The sequence below is a fragment of the Seriola lalandi genome, unplaced genomic scaffold (genome assembly GCF_002814215.2).
Source record: "Seriola lalandi dorsalis isolate HSWRI2012SDOR001 ecotype SW California unplaced genomic scaffold, Sedor1 jcf7180002054218, whole genome shotgun sequence".
In the NCBI taxonomy this organism is placed as follows: Eukaryota; Metazoa; Chordata; class Actinopteri; order Carangiformes; family Carangidae; genus Seriola; species Seriola lalandi.
This window is the reverse complement of record NW_019524771.1, coordinates 144,555-161,916: the sequence shown is the minus strand read 5'-3', so window position 1 is coordinate 161,916 and position 17,362 is coordinate 144,555. Positions and strand designations below refer to the sequence as shown.

The 17,362-nt window shown below is 43.7% G+C and overlaps 1 protein-coding gene and 1 long non-coding RNA gene across 2 annotated transcripts in view; one reads left to right on the top strand and one right to left on the bottom strand.

Moving 5' to 3' along the window:
- Positions 1-17,362, bottom strand: part of robo2 (roundabout, axon guidance receptor, homolog 2 (Drosophila)) — a 162,237-nt gene that overhangs the window by 81,808 nt on the left and 63,067 nt on the right. The gene's annotated exons all lie outside the window — the stretch shown is intronic.
- On the top strand, positions 3,210-4,293 carry LOC147819223 (uncharacterized). Its single transcript, XR_015437117.1, has 2 exons — positions 3,210-3,445; positions 3,579-4,293. It is a non-coding gene; the product is annotated as an uncharacterized LOC147819223 (long non-coding RNA).

Below are 17,362 nucleotides of genomic sequence, written 5' to 3'. Positions count from 1 at the left end.
CTGTTAGGAAACAACTGTGCTTTTATGAAACTACTGCAAGAGTAAATAAGACCAGAAGTACCAATTATTTCATTTATTTTCCATCCACTGACATATTCCTCTGTAATCATTCCCTCCCCAATATAATGTCAAAGTGCGCACTTAGTCTGACGAGTACTTAAGTAAAGCAATAATTTCATTAATTCGACAGACAGAAGTAAACAAATATTAGCTTTTACAACACTGAAAACAAAAAAGTGTTATTTCTATTTGATAAATGACAAATATATCTATATTGAACAATTAATCCTGTGTCAAAATTTGTAATTAATTCTCTGTTGAGCAACTGCTTGATTCATTCTTTCGCCATTCATTTTCAGCCAAAATTATTTCCATGCAGTTACATGGGGTGGACGCTGCTATTGTCTCATTTCTTCCTGTTGTAACTTGACTGTATCCTAAAAATTATGCAGAAGTGACAAACAGGGCTATGACAGGCTTCACTCTGCTCCAGGAGGAGGTATAAAGTACTACCGCATTTACTGAGAAAACAAAGAAGCGAAAGAAAAATGAGACGGACAACAAACCCATGTGAATCAAAAAGGATTTGTGGGCTTTATCTGGTGGCACCATGTGGGAATGATAATGACCATCTTGAATCCAAAAGGACAACCATTCATCTTAACCCTGGTCTGCCTGGCAAAACTCATAATCCCCGTAACACCCACGACCCATCACTAGACAGACAGCAGGGGGAAAAAAATGGCTCTTCGGAGGCGCGGGATAAGACAATACAAACCCATTCCTCCCGTTCTCTCCAGACTCAGCATGATTATTTAACATTCCGTGGAATACGCTCCATCTGCTAGCCGGCATTAATTCCTTCTTTTACCAAATGTTCACCTTTACACCTCTGAGATTATGTCACTCCCTCTGCCCCCCCTCCTCCCGTCTACCCCTCCTTCTCTTTTACTCTCTTTACTGGTCCTTCAATCAGACTAATACCTTTTCCTTTGTGATGAATCATTTCATTCAGGCTTTTTTTTATTCTCTGGCTCTGCAGTTACATGAGCATCAACTGCTCTTTTCTCTTTAAACATCCTCTATCCATCATAGCGGGAAGCCTGGTTTGAGCCCCCCCATGCTCAAACTATCCTCCTCTCCATCCCAGCTTTCTTTTTCACTCCTTCCACCCTTAAACCAGCCATCAGGATGAACGATGGTGAAGGTTAGATGGGTCCATTTTCACCCATGTGACTCCTGACCCCCTCCCCGCTTGCCCCAGGTGACATTACTAAATGCTTCTGTCTCAAGGGGAGTGAATAGTCTCTCCATTTATTCTGGAAAAGATTTACCCTCCCTTGTTTTGCTCATTCAGTGTGCAAACTCTCCATGTGATTGTGTATGTATTATAGCCTGTGTGACTTGTTCTCTATTTACACCATAAAAAACTTTTTTTTTTTTTTTTTTTTTAAATGGAAATAGTTTGTGGTCTTTTCTTTGATAAGTGTTATAACGCATTCAAATACATCCTAAGCCACAATATAATTTCCAAAGTACACTGTAGTTCCTCTCGTCGTAATTCTTTAAAAGCCATGTGATAATATTGGCATAGATGAGTAAATATCTGCTACTACTCGAGTGAACTCATGCCAGTCAGAAACAGGATTTCAGTGTCTGTGTCTTTATGAGAGGACAGAATGCCCTCAGGGTCAGTGTTTATTGAGTCAACCTCTGGTTTTTTCCCCAAAAAATACGCAGCAATTAACTGAGAACGATTCCTCAAGCATCTAATGGATCAAAGAGGACTCAATTCACGACACAAATTACAGTGCTTTTGGTCACAGACTCACAAGCAACAAAACAGCAGGAAAAAAAGAAAAATGAAGGCAGGAATGACTGACAGTTCCAAATAAAAAAGCAGTAAAGCCACAGAGAACAAAATAAAGACTGAAACAGTCCTAACTGCGTGGTAAATCTGATTAAGCGTCAGAGCGAGGATGGCAAGCAAGGCTAAGTGACTCAATGGATGAGTAAGTGAATAAATAAAGGAAGGAAGATTGTGGTGGCCGCCTGCCACAGCAGCACGTTATTTGAGCAGCCTGGTGTGTACACAAGCCAGGTTGCTACGGACTGAGTCTCCACACTCAGCGCAATTACTCTGGCCGCGTTCTGTGTCGGTGAGCTAATTAGACCTTGGTGAGCTCGGAGCTGGTAGACTGGAAGATGAGGTGAGTCACTGGGGATGAAGATGGAGGCGATAGCCTCTGTTTTTCAACTGAAGCCCCCTCACACCGAAGGAGGTAGTTCCCCGCTTACGCCGCAGACTGTAAACTACAAATGGCCCCGAAAGGACGAGGAGGAAATGTAGCGGGGAGAATGTGAATGCCCCCTTCTTCTCTTTCTTTCTCTCTTCTAGGTTTCCCTCTCGGGCACACACATAAACACATGCCTGGCCCCATCCTGTGCCACCAGAAACACCCAGCTGTCCGCTCTCTGCCCCCATACTAATCTGAGCCCACCGAGTCTACTCCCACCCCTGCTGGAGTAACCCAATAATGCTGTGTGTACTTAAACAGCAGGGTTGGCAGGCCTCCTCCACTCCCAATCTCCTCTCATTGCCAACAAACACACAGAGCTCTCTTTCAACAGTCCTCTACCAAACTCAACTCCTTCTGAGAGTCGCTGTTAAAACAAACACTCCCCACAATTCAGTGTACTGTGATGTTTCTTTAAAGGAAGAAGGGAGAAAAAAAAAAAAAAAGGAAATAAGAACTGATGATTGCCCTTCTCTCTCAAGGCATTATTAGGCGATATGTATAACTAATTGAATTGTGGTCTTGTTGGTACGTGAGGGTTTTTGGCTGCTGAGCTTTCTCATTAGCTACGCAGATTCTGGCCCTAACCTAATGAACAATAATAATACTCGCCGGTTGAAATGTGTTACGGAGATGAAACCTGATGGCCTCTGCTGGTAATTGGGCTCCCTTCCACTCATTAGGGGAGGAAAGCAATAAAAAAGCAATAACACTCTCAAAGTGCCATCAGAGGAGGAATGTGGCACTTTCTTTTTTGACAATTCATCAAGAGTGAAGCCCTGCCTATTAGCTGAATGAGAGCCCAGGGCCAAATAAACATCTCCCACTCTACACTGACTGTTTGATGGGTAAACAGTCTTTGATGTGTACGCTGCCAGACACTGACATTCTGTGTGGACATAACCATTGGGGCAAAGACAAGACCATGGGAGAACTTCTAGCTAGTTAACTATTACTGAAATGTGGCAACTCAAGGTCTGCAGTGTGTATTCGGACTACTTTGCTCATTCCGCTTTGTGTGTTCTCCTTCCCCTGCAGGTTAAGCTTCGTTTAAAAAAAAAAAAAAAAAGAAAAAAAGGAAGTGTGTAGAGTCAGTAAGAACATCAGGTTAAATCCTCGGGTCAGGGCATGATTGCATTTCCCTACAGGTAAGAGAGAAAAGGAAAAAAAAAAAAAAATCCAGTCTGTGTGAACAAGTGTGTTGTTTGAACTGCGGGATTTTCTGCCAAGTTTGCAAACAGGGACTTTCAGCTCCATTCATCACCTGATTTCTCTCAACAGCGCTGCTCATCGTAATTTGTTTTCCAAGGAATTGACATGGGGAAGCTGTCTTGCTCTGGAATATTCAAATAAACAATTATCTCTGACTGGCTCGGGCAACAATGTCAGGAATGTTACTCACCACACTGTGTGTTTCGGCTTGCCTCCTCACTAAGCCGGTGGCTTTCAAGCAGTGAAAGGAGAGGATATAAGCCAAGAGTGACACACAAGTCATCCTGGGGTCTGATTCCGCCAGAGTCCTCTGTCTGGTCCTGACAGGGTTAGTGAGCAGGCAGTTCAGCTTTCCACTGCAGCTTGCTTAGGGAGATAAAACCTGTCTAAATCTTATACCCTCGCCTGCCCTCTGCATGAGGAGTCAAAGCTGGAGGAAACACAGGCAATGTTAGCCTGGGAATTCAAAACCACTTTTTTGAAAGTTTTCAGGTTTTATTCCGTCAGTAAAAGCTGGCGTGGATTGGCAGAGATGACAAACAAGTACGTGGTTGACCTGCAGTATGTCATCTGAGAAGGAAACTTTTCAAGCATTAAGTGGTGGGGTAGTGTAGCATGAAGACAAAATGAAAAAGAGGAAGAGAAGGCCACTGTAAAGCCTCATACATTCTCTCTCCTATGCATGATCATAAATACACAGATGTCCACACAGTAGCAAATTAAGCTTAGACTGATGTATTGGTTTGCAAATGTATATTTACATTAAACATTAATATGAAAATCATTATTGTTCCAAAGGTGTTAACCTGAACTTATTTTAATGGAAAATTTGCAAATAAATTAAATAAGTTATTACTACATTACTAACAATAGTAGCTGTAGTAAAAGGCTTAAATGGGCAGTTTTGGTTGGTGGAACACTCATTACCTTTTCTTTAGTTCCCCATGCAGTGTATCACAGACTCGCAAATCAAGTCAGCAGCATTGTAATTTTAGCACTAATTTAAGAGTGTGAATGGCTACCAGATGAAACTTGCCGTACGAACAGATGTTTAGAGTGTGATAGTTGTTGTTTAGTCAGCTTTATTATACTGCGACTCCTGGCTGTCAAAGGTTCCATTCAAAATTCATGAACAAATAACCACACGGCGAAGACTTGGGACTGATACAGTAACATTTTCACACTGTCACAAATGCAGTAAAAGTGTCTATGCTGATTGTACATGCAAAAACGCAACGCTGGGATCAATGTTATCCAAATAAACAAATTCAGTTCACAATTACACACATACACATACACACATACACACACAGAAGAGTAAAACCCCTCAGAGATTTAGGCTGGGTATCAGTCTGTCCAAAAAGTTGCAGAAAAAGAGGAGATGGCCGTTAAAGACGTTCTCCAGACAACCTCATCTGCCTTCTCCAATAATCACGGCAGAGCACATGAAACATGGCATCTTTATGGATGGTCATTTCCTTTCTCTTGTTTTCACTCTCTCTGCTTATGTCATCAACTGCTTTTGGAGCAAGTTTTTTTAAAAACTCAAAGCACCTTGTCCATTGTTCACCTATATAATCTTACATAAATACATTTTGTTTTTCATTGGGTTTTTTTTAAATTTCTATTTGTACCCTTTTCAGTAGTTGCATTTTTAGATATTTTCCACTGTTTTCCACTTCCAACATTTAGGGTTAAGTCAGCTTTTTTTTGGAAACTTACAGCGATTTAGTGTCACTGCGGTTTGAACTTGAACTTTACTAGAGAAGAACTGTTTCCTGAATCATCAACTCCACCTCCACGCTGCTGCATTCTTATCGGTACACTGCCAGCACACAATCTGTGCTGGACTGAAACATTTCCTATATGCACCACTGCTGCCAAGTGACTAAAACACCTGCTCTGGAAAAAAAAAAAAAAAAAAAAGCTGTCTAGCTGAAGTTTTGGTAATAATATTAAAAGCATGCAAGATAAATCACTGAATCAGCAGGATTGCAACAGACGCAAAGAGCTCTCCATATGGAGTTGCACGTCTTAACATCTTTCCTACTGCACTAGTCTACAGGGATACACACATCGCAGCCCTACACTACTCTGTCTGTCATTATTTTTCTTGTCTGCTCTCTGGGTCTCACTCTCTTGATACAGAAGGTCATCGGAACAAAGGAGGCCCTCAATTGCTGCTATCTGACTGTGGTCCAACAAGACAGAGTCTGTCTGGATCACCTCCCTTTGCCCCTGAAAGTGACCCTGGGGGAGATAACACAGAGTGAGGAGGAATGTTGTTTGCTGGTAGGAAACGGAGACACGGAGGCAGTGAGGAGTGTGATACGCAACATGTGGACCAGACAGAGGAGACTTTTATTTGCCTCCCTACAAAACGTGGGAGTGAAATCAGAGTCTAAGTGAAATGTAGGTTAGAAAGCCAAACAAAAGAGCAAGATATAAGGAGGAAAAACAAAAGAGTTTGCCCAAACTCAAAAATAATAGTGTGGAGAAGGTGTCAAGAATAATGGCAGATGAGAAAATAGAGCAGAGGAACGTCCTCCTCTGTGGGAGTGATGCATGTTTTATGGCTATATGGAGGGGTTGGTGACCTTGCCCTTGGCCTCTTCGGGACCACGGATATGGGCTGAACCAGCTGTGGAGGGTGGGAGGACAACTGCAGATGAAAGTTTAACAGCCCTCCCAAGGGCTGTATACCCCCCCCCCGGTGGAGCTACATATACGGAGTGCGGGGCCTCTCTCACGTCTCTCGCTGGGGCTCATCAAACTCCTCAGCTGCTCCTCACTCAGGGAGTCCATCTGGTGCCAAGCAACCCGCACGAAGGAACTGAGGCAACACTAGCAACTTGCTGCGGTGTCCTTCCACACACTTACACACACACGCACACACACATGAGCGCACACACACACACACACACTTGTATAAGTGCACCGTTCCAGATAACCTCACACCGCCAATTTCTGTACCGTTTTAATTTAAGCCAATTAAGCTGATTTTCTAGATTTTATTTTCTCTTCAGCATCCTGCTCTCACTCCCTCTGCACTCACCAGGATCCCAGCTGGGCTTAAACACACACAGACGGCTCCTCAGAACAAATATTAACTGCTCAGCCTTGGCGGATTGGGTAGGATCCTTGTTTAAGTGTGTAATTTGGGGCGCACGAGAACATATGTTGAAAATCCTGTTAAGGACATTACTTTTAAAACTAGTGATCGCTCTCTTTGGCCTTTCGCTAGCTGTCATGACTCTGTATCTCTATCGACAAGTTTTCTTCTCTTTTTTTTTTTTAGGTTCTCTCTTTGTTGTTCGGTGTGCACAATAAAATAAATTTCTGCATGTGACTTTTGCAATGTAAATAAATGTGTTTATCTATATTCTGCTAAACATGTTTTCACTTACCTGGAAGGCAATACCCGTTGGTGAGAAGGATACAGAAGAACACAAAAGGATTATCGGGAACAGGCATGGAAAAGAAGAAGGAGAAGAAAAGAACTGGTTAGTTTGAAGCAAACACAAAGCAACAACAAGCTTCACAAAGAAAGGAAAGGATGCAAACCTTGCATTTCATATGGGTCTAAGAGGCACCGATCATGACCTGGGGTTACTGTTAGAACCCAGTCTGAGACCTCTATCGTATTCCCTACCCCACTTCTACATGCCCTCTACCTCTGCCCCGCCACCCCTGCATCACCCCATCCTCCCAGTTTTCCTTCTGACATCTGCTAATCCCTAGACCTCTGACCCCAGGAAATTTACTCTCTCAACCTTGACGATTTTCTTTCTCTTTTCCCTCTTTATGCCTGGCGGATCACCATTATCCATTATCATTCCATTGTCTGAGGCCAAGAAAAACAATTTAAATTCCCGTGAACTGACATCCACTTGCAGGCTAAAGCCGATGGGGGTATATAGCGGGATGTGGGGCTGAAAGGTGTTGTGCGTCTACAGTGCGATAGTCTGGCTGTGTGATTTTCACCAAACGCAGTAATAAGATATGTATAGCGCCTGTAGCCTACCAGAAAATGCCTATTTATTCCATATTTCATGGCTGTCAAAGACATCTTTCACACTTCCAGCATACATTTGTGGCAATTACATTTTCCTTAATACCTACAGACAGCAGGAATTTTCATATGAATAATAAGCGCAGATGATGCTTAAGCAGCATGTTAGCTTTGGCCAGGCTGGGTGTTCATAACGTGTGTAAAATTTGGTGAGACACCTGTTCAGAGCAAAATGGCTGGATATTTGTCATTTTCCACTCACTCGAGGATCAGCATGTGTATTCTTTAACACATAATCTTCCACATTTCAGACTGAGGATTTTATCTCTTCTTGGGTGTGAAGTTGAGGACACATTAGAAATACCAAACGGGGAGAGAAGGAAAGGGCAAGAGAGATTTGCATTAAGCTTTTTCAATCTAAAAATAAGAAAGCTGTCAATGGCCTAAAAATGTCGCAGGCAATCACTAAGAAGGTATTTCTCGAGTGAAAGCATTACACTTGCATCCCCAAGACAAAACTGCAGCTGGATCAATGATAACCTATTATACTTTATTCTTTGCATTGCAATCTGTCCATTAACTGACAGTGATTGCAACATAAAAGCTGGTCCTGTCAAATGACAAGAAAATCAATCAGAAGTACTTCTCCATGTCAGAAGACATGAAGGACAGACACTAAATCACACTTGCAAAGTCACTGGGCTGGATTTGAAATATGTGTGTCCACATTGGCTGGAAAGGATGAGGGTAAATGTTGAGTATGTTGAGACAAGATTAATTTAGCTTTTTTGAGGGTAAAAGGTTCATAGTCACCAGAACATGCAGAATGAAAGTAACATTACTCAGCATTTATCCCATTTATAGAAAATAATCAGTAACAAAACAAATGAGACCAGTGTAATCATAATTTCAGAACACGATTTGCCTCGGGTAAGACAAATAAGAAAAATAAGTCATATTCCCAATAATGGACTTAAATCGACGTGCTGAACCAACGATACTTTATTCCCATCCCATATGAGGAATGCAAAAAGAGGAGGTGCTCTAGGAACTACGCGGTGCCAGACTCCCTCTCGGCCTGTTTGATGGCCGTGTCTGGCCCATGCATTTGAAATACAAGCCTTGTTCTTTTAGTCTACCTGAAAGTCTATGTGATCCTGACAAATTTGGAGATATTTTAATTTTGAATCGAAGAATACTCATGTCAGCGTTTTCAATAAAAACAACTGATCACATCAACTAGAATGAGATTTGCATTTACACAACCAGTTGGTTAAAAACTTCACTCTATTCAGCATGGCCCAATTCTCCCTTCTCCCTCGAGCAGAAGACTCACACAACCCCTACTCAGGCCTAATCTGACCTGATCAGAGGAACATCAGGATCCTTCTGTTGTTGATCTGTTGTGATCTGGCTGCGCTGGCACCCGTCCAACTGTGTGGACTCTGACCCCGGGGCAGAGAGGCCCTCGAAAACCCCACTGTTCCCGCTCGCCCCGGGATCCTGGCACCACATGGCACACTCCCACATTTATTATTCATCTACTTCATTACCCTCCACAGCTCTTTACCTTCACACGGCGGCCCTGATGCCATGACCATTATGCTGCTCCTCAACAGAAAGAGGGATAAGAAAGATGAAGAGGGACAGGCACCACCCCAGTGTCATTTCACGCATCTCCTCTCTCCTGGAGCACAAAGTGAATAGAAGCTGCGGACTGAAGTCGGGAGCTTCAGTGGAGTAAAGTGAAGTGGATTTGTGTGGAAATTGCCAGGAGGACACTGGCCTCATCTTTCTTAGGTCAGCATGCTAAGCGCTTAGAGAAGCTCGGTCATTCCTAAGTAAGGATATCCAATCAATTCCAATAGCCCCCAAGGCAGTCGCCATCCCAGGACCCCATGCAAGTGATGTCTTTCAGCCTCCCAACGCCTGGGAGCAGGCAGCTTATGTGTTGCGCTGAGCTCAGTTAATTGCTTGAGATATGACCCTGTGTGGATTGTGGGAGAGTTTTTAAGGGGTAGTTGTTGTGGTTGGAGAGAGATTCTCTGGCCCATAAACTACAGATTAGCCTCAAAATGGGAAGGTATATAAGTGTCCTGTGGGACTGAGAAGATATGAGCCCCTCCATTAGCACAGTAGGGGAAGATGAGGATTTAAAGTCTCTGTTACTAATGTGTGATGTGCACCTGTGTGTCTGTCTGTCACATCTTAGAGAAGTGGAGAAGAGGAGTTCAGAATATTAAGAGGCGCAAACAGAACTAAGTGATGTTCTACTATGTGCTAAGTAGACAATACTACTTTGCCAACCTGTACATACATTTCTTCACCGATGTCCTTGGAAATCCATTCAGTAATGTCCTTAAATAGATTCTATTCCGTGCTTTTCTTTTCTATATTCAACACTCCAACACATTATCAAGTATTTCAGGGACCTACTGCCAACTCTCTTGGCTGAAAGAGGAGGATGAGAGCAAAATTAGAAAATAACAGACTTCAAAGGAAACACGATGCCACTTTCTATAATTACATTTATTTTTCAATCTTGATTATTTTTCCCCTTTTCTCATAAACCAACAAACTGCAGTGCACATGTTTATTTTGGACACCACGATAATAATTCAATGTGAGCACTAACCCAGCCCCATAATGACTTCCCTTTTCTTTGCTGTTATTTCTGTGCCACGAGCCCGTGCCAGGACGCTACAAGGCCGGGGTGACCACAGAGGAGTAACTCTGGTCTGGTTGTGGTTGTTGGACCAAGCCCTGGGTCCCAGGCAAGGAGTCCACTTCAAATTCAGCCTTGCTTCCCTTGTTTCCACCCTTCATTTCACAGGGGCAACACAAAACGGCTGTGGGATGGAGAAATATTCTCTGCCATTTCCTTTGCACTGGGACAGTGGAGAGGAGGCCACATTGTACTCCAAACTAACACTATAATTTTCACAACGAATAAACAGTCCAACAAGCTCAAAATGTATACACACATACATGTTCTACTTAGGTTTCATCCCACTCTCTCTAGCTCCCTTTGTGCTGCATATACAGGATCTGCCGTGCACATCTGCATCTGTGCTGATCATTAACACACACTTGAAATACATGTCCTAAAATAAGCAGAGTCCATCTCTAAATGATCAAAGCCTCTCCGCTGTGGTTAAAACAAAGCCAACATCCAAGCAGAGCCCACAGAAAGACACAAAACGGGATGTTTATCCTCAAGTGAAAGACAGGGAGAGGAGGAGAGGCAAATAGAGGGACTTAGAGGGAACTTAGAATGAAAAAAGAAGAAGCTTTTGATTACTAATAGAACCAAAAAGGTAGAAAATATCCTATTTGCACAGTGGTGCTCATATGTAGCGCCAAGCCAATATCAAAGGTAATAATCTGAGGGCATTTATTATGAACTTGTATTCACAAATGAATATTTCAGTTAGTAATAAATCCGTTTCTAGAAGATCGCATGATGGCCTGTGTAAGGTCGTAGTTAGCACGTCCTTCTCCATCCCTTACAATAGCAGCATGTATTTATCATAATAGCGTAGCCTAAATGCCTGCGGCTGTGTAAAGGTCATAGGTGAGGAAATGCATAAGGATGAGAGTAGGCCCCTAATAACAGCAGGAATATACATTACCGCACAGCTAGTCAATATATACACATTGTTAATAGATCGATGTGCGCTCAGACTGCCATTGACTGGTGCAGAGGCAGCCAAATGAAGAGTGGGGGCATAAAAATGACCCATAGCTGCATATATCTCTCCTTGACAATTAAACTGATTACATATTGTCACCTTCACATCTTTAAGTGTCTCGCTGTAATATAGTGTAACCGGCCACAGAGGGAAGATGTCGTCTAACACACATTACTGCACATTGGTCATTATGTTGGCAATATAGAAAAAAAAAATTATCTTGCATAATTTCCATCCTTCCCAAGAAGAAGACTCAGATGTCCCTCATACTCTATCCCCAAAAGATCCTCTGTGTTGTGCTCCTGTGGTGATGAACTTGTTGTGTGGTGCTGTGGCACTCCTTGCAAAAAAAAAAACCAAAAAACTCTTCAATTACCTCCCCCATCCCCCCCAACGCCCCCAACAGGATGTATGGCTTTTGCAGACCATCAAGTAGAGATGGGCCGATTTAAACCCTCAACATGCAGTCACGCTGGGTACAATTATAGACCACTACCCGTCAGCCCCACCCACGCATGCACAGGGGGGTCATTACCTCTTCCCCTTTACCATCAGGCTGCTGGCATCCAGTTGGCCGTGCAGTATGAGCTGTGGTGTCTACATGTGGTGCATTTGAGGGAGAATGTGGACTTTGTGAAACGTAAAGCGGCATCATGTAACACCACAGCAAAAAAAATGTTCCAGGAGTTCTGCAGGCTGGAGAGCCAATTAGATTAGAGGAGGGCAAAACTGTGGTTACAGGATGTATCAATTCACTTAACATCTGCTTAGAGAATTTGAAGCTGTACACGGTGAACCTCCCCAGCAGACAACTGCTGCCTAATGCTTAACACTGATACTGCCAAAGTCTACAGAACATAAATAGTAGATAAACTTAACAGTGATGAGTGCTACTAGGAACACAACCTAAAAATATCCATCTTGAAACAGTGAGAAAACAGGACACAACGCCCCATCATTCACTGTGTTAGCTACAGCTGAACCCTTTTCCTTGACTCCAGAAAGAACCTCCAGCTGCGTCTTGTGGCACCATATGCATGAAAATGGGCCATCAAAGAACATATTTCTTTCATTCCAGGCAATTTCCCTAATCCCTAATGAGCTGCAGGGGAGAGGAAAACATTATGGATGTGGGTTAGCAGGTGGTAGAGAAGGGATTTTGCGGGTAGTGCATGAGTGTGCGTGTTTCAATGTGTGCATGTGTGTGAACATGACTCTATCTGAATAAATTTGCATTATTGTGAGGGTCTGTTTTAATGACTCAACCTTTTATTTTGTGTTTGTTTGTACTAGTTTGTTTTTGTGCGAAACAGCATGTGCATATGTGTGTGTATGTGTGGATATTTGGATATTAGTGTGACACACACTGGCCTCTATCCCCCAGGAGAAGGGACTGAGGAGCCTTGAAGTAGCTCCCAAGGATTAGTTTATCCAATCTGCTACTAATCGCAGATAAATTCTTTCCACTGGTGAGTCCTCCTCAAGATCCCTCTTTCTTAAGACTCACTTCAGCCTCAACTGAAAGTGCGGGCAGAGGAAAAAAGCTAAGACGCATGCTTCCTTTCCTAAATAAACTTTGAAATACAAACACTGGCTACTGCTGCCTTTAGTTATGGTACAATTGCCATTGTTTCCCCCAAGTACTACAGCAGGTGATGGTCCAGTGACTAGTGGCCCTTCTCTCATATTTCAGGTCAGGGCACAGCAGGGGGGGAATACCCTCCAGAAAGCAGTCAGTCCAATTTCCCCACGTCACCACCAGCTAGCTCCTGACAGCTCTGAGATGTGGGCTGCAATAACAAGGAACAGCAGCAGCCCACAATGTCAGCATTTTCCTCCCGGTGCTCTGACAAACCTCTGGGCTCTGGGAAGGAGGCGGGGGGCTGTGGGGGCAAAGATGGGGTGCCAGCGGCAGGCTTGTTACGATTTAATAAGTGTCATTGCGGAGCATTATGTCAACTGCACAAGGAGACTTCAGTTTCTGCACCATGCATCTTCCTTCCTTTAATGGTTAATGCTTGGGAGGCAGTGTGCACATTCCTTTTTCTTTTTTTTCCCGATACTTGATTTATGCAGGGAAGATCACCTGAGTAAGCCGTTTTCTTTTCACCACCTCTCTGCTTTGCATTCACACATGGAAACTGTCCAGTCTACTACACTTTGCCACTCAGAAACTCCACAGCTGGGAGTTAAACCCTCCATCTCATTGCTCATTTACTTTCTCCAGCCATACTCCCAGGAACACTTGGTAGTCAAATTGGAAACCTTCCGGTCCCAAGCCAACTTCCCATGGGGTCTCTTTCTGGCTTTTCAGAGATTTCTGATGACTATATGTGAAGAAAAGGACAGAAGCCATATCAGGATTTCTACTGACTTCAAGAAGCACAGGGTTGAGATCGGATCGGCGGGGTGCACAGTGGGCAGCTACAGTGCGGCTGAGACATTAAACACAAATGAGTCTTTTCAAAGGGTGTCGGATAGACAGGAGAACTTTATTGACTCTATCACAGCAAACCATGCATACTGAATATGTAAGACAAGAGTAATCAAAAGTGGCCTTTCAACAGACCTGCTCTTCTACACTATTGGAACGCTAGCTACAAGGGAGTTTCCATTACTTTCTGGCAAAAGATCTTGGCACTGACAATAAACGGGGGGAAGAGAAGGGGGAGGAAAAAAAACTGTGAAATCTGACTGGCTGACTTCCAAGTCTCCTATTCTTCTTTTTATCTGAACCCTGCCCTCACACTCTGTCTGGCTGCCTGCCAGAGAGACTGTTTTATTATTCCTACACTTTTCTTTTTTTTTTTTTCCATTTGTCTGCATACTCTCTTTCTCCTGCTTTCTCTTTGGTTCTTGTCAGAACACTCTTTGCGGCAGCACTCCGCTTGTCCCCTTAACACACCACCCACAACAACCGGTGCGCCATTAGTCACTCAGTCTGTGCATACGTACAACGCGCATCTACCTACCAGTACTCATATCTATAACTATTTCAGTCGTCGGAACAGTATATGTGGTATTTCCCTAGATGTAATAACAGAGCCATTAAATATCTGACAGGGTGAGGTTAAACAAATTGTACCGTGTTTGATGGATTGGTTCAATTTGCACTGCCTCAGTCTTCACTTGTGTATGAGGAAGATCCCAAGTGTAGGACAGCTGAGCAGCTGGGGGCGCTTAAAGAGTACTTTTTCACTCCCTGCCAGTTTCCTCTCTGCATCTACTATGGAGAAAGCCAATGATTTATGAAGCAAACAAATCTGTAAATGAGACATGCACCGCTTCAACGTGCCACACCAAAAACCTGCTGATGAGAGACAAAAAGAGCAGAACATGCAGCGCACAGCCTGCTGGCTCGACTCATACACACATACACTTCTCTCTCCGGGGGTCCAAAGCATCTATGTACCATGCCGTTCTCCATTAAGTAGATGAAGTTAATTCAAGCTTGAGACAAAGGATTTCCTCACAGCAGTCTGGCACAGGTGCGAAGACACAATGATCACTGAATGCAGGTGTTTAAAAAAAAAAGAAAGATCATTTAAAATGATTCTGGTAATCATACTAGCATATCACAGGAGGAATGAGAGGAAGGTGATTAACTGAAAGTATAATGTCTGACACACATAACATCACAGTTCAGCAGGTTGGATCATTATGCATCCATTTTCTTCCATTTCTTGGTATTTTGAGGAACGCATATCACGCTGGCATTCCAGCAGGAGGGGAATGAGTGAGGAGCAGAAGATTGACTGGTGGGTGGTGGTGATGGCTGGGGAGGGTGAGGCTAGAGTGGGGTGGCAAGAATATCACTTTTGTTCTTCCCCTGAGGGGCCTAGATATGTGGAAGCAGTGGGGAGGGTAGAGCAGGTGCATGGGAATTCAGAAACCATTGCATATGCATGCTACTCAGACTTACACAGCAAGCTTTGGCTTGAGGAAAAATAACGCTCAATTGGGACAAAGATCAGTAGATATGAGGGACTGGAGACAAGGTGAATTGTAACCTTTTTCACCCAAGTTTAGGCTTTGCAAATCCAGCCTGTGTTGCTCTCCAGCCTAACTACGGTTCTCCTGAGACCAGCATCAAGGTACAGACCACCCCAGTCCTCCCGAGTCGTCCCTAGTCAACACTGGAACTAATGTGCTTGAAAAAGACATCTAATGGTTCCTGCTAGTATCAAAGACATGCCCCTGGAAAGGCTGCCCCCCCCGTCAACAACATGGGAAGACAACAGGGTTGGGGGCTCCCTGTGTGTTTAGATCATAGTGCAATCACACAGGGAGCACAATAGGCTCTGACAAACCTCTGAGCTCTGGAAAAAGGTGGGGGTTGTCGGGGCAAAGATGGGGTGCCAAGGGCAGGCTTGTTACGATTTAATATGTGTCATTGTGTCAACTGCACAAGCAGGGTACAATTTCTGCGCCATCATGTCCTTTAATGGTGAATGTTTGGGAGGCAGGGTGCACATTTTCCTTCTAATCCTTGATTTATGCAGGGAAAATGGCTGCTTTTTAAAACCCTCCATGTCAGTGGTGGTTGCAGAGCATTTGTCATTTACTTTCTCCACCCACACTGCCAGAAACACTTGGGAGTCCGATTAGAAACCTTCCAGTCCCAATAAAACATCCCATGAGGACACTTTTCAGAGATTTTTGATGACGCACGTAGAGAAGGATCAAAACCATATCTGGAATTCCATACAAATGGGTGTCAAATAGACAGGAACATTTTGTTGACTATCGCAGCAAACCATGCATACTGTACATTTAAGACTAGAGTAATCAGAAGTGGCCTTTCAACAGACCTGTTTTCATCTATCGTGAGAAGAGCCAACACGAGACTACAAAGACGCCACACTGAGATCAACGCTGGGTATTGTAGAGTGTTTTTTTTTTTTTTTTTGTAGGTTATACCCCTTATAGATCATTCCTCTCAGAAACTATATTGCTGGTGCTCTTGTCAGAATCCAGACAGGTTGGCTGTATGGGAGAGAATATAGACTGATTTATTATAAAAATCAAACAGCTGACAAAACAAGACTGAAAGAGAGAAAGGGAGAATATCTCCTCTTCCCCACTAGGCAGTGTAATAACCTTTTAAATCATGTTTGACATTTTTAAGTTGGCACAGTGGAGATTCTGGCAATATCCGTGCTCTGATATTAAAACCGGTTAGTGGCGGTAATCTCATTGCTTTGTTTGATGATTTGCAATATGACACCCATCCCCCCCGTCCGCAGCCACCATATAGCCTCCCGCTTTCCCCCTGGAGACCATCCGTACCCGCCTAGATTCGCCCTTGCCCTGACACCGGTTGCTAATGGCGCCGCTGTCAAGGGAAGGCCAGTGGCAACAACAGAGGCGGAGACCCTTCTGTTGAGCGTCTTTTTGGATATTCACATACTTTATGGCCTGACAAGATGAGGCCTTTTTTTTTTTCTGTGTACATAACAGTGCAGTGATTAGACGGCTGTCCCTTTTCCAACAGCTGCTAGACATGACTGTTGACAGGGTCTGACTGACTGTCTGTTTGAGTGTCTAGTTGGAAATGTGGATGTACACTGGTCACGGAGCTGTATAATCAACCACGGTGCGGGATGAGAGCATACAGATGAATAGTTGATCAAAACAGTGTCAAACCTCCACTCGGCCGTGTTTGACACACTGCCACACTGATTGAGCGTCACAGAATTCCTGATTTATTGTTGCTCTTGATGAAGGTGAAGTCAAATTAACTGTCAACATTTGGTTGGGGGACTATAGTCACAGTGTGAAGTCTACAATCTGGTTGCTGCTGCAGTGCAAGGGCAAACGTCAGGCTGTGGAGCAGGTGAGAAACCACATCCCCGAACTTAAGCAGGGACATGAGAGGGTAGGAGAGAGGCGGTTGAGAGGCACCACAACAGGCTCGTTAATTAGTGTAGCACAAATGTCTTCATAATGAGGCCTAATCACCTGAGCATGGCAGCGACCATACGGCAACGGCCGTGCAGCCATACTGTCTGACTGGCCCACAGTGCAGCAGGTACCACAGGGGAGAAAAACGGAGGCGGTGGAGAGGCTGATAAGAATGCGAAATGGAAAAGCAGGGGATTTTTCTCTGACTGAAATGTGTATGACAGCAGCCAGTTTGTGTTGTGTAC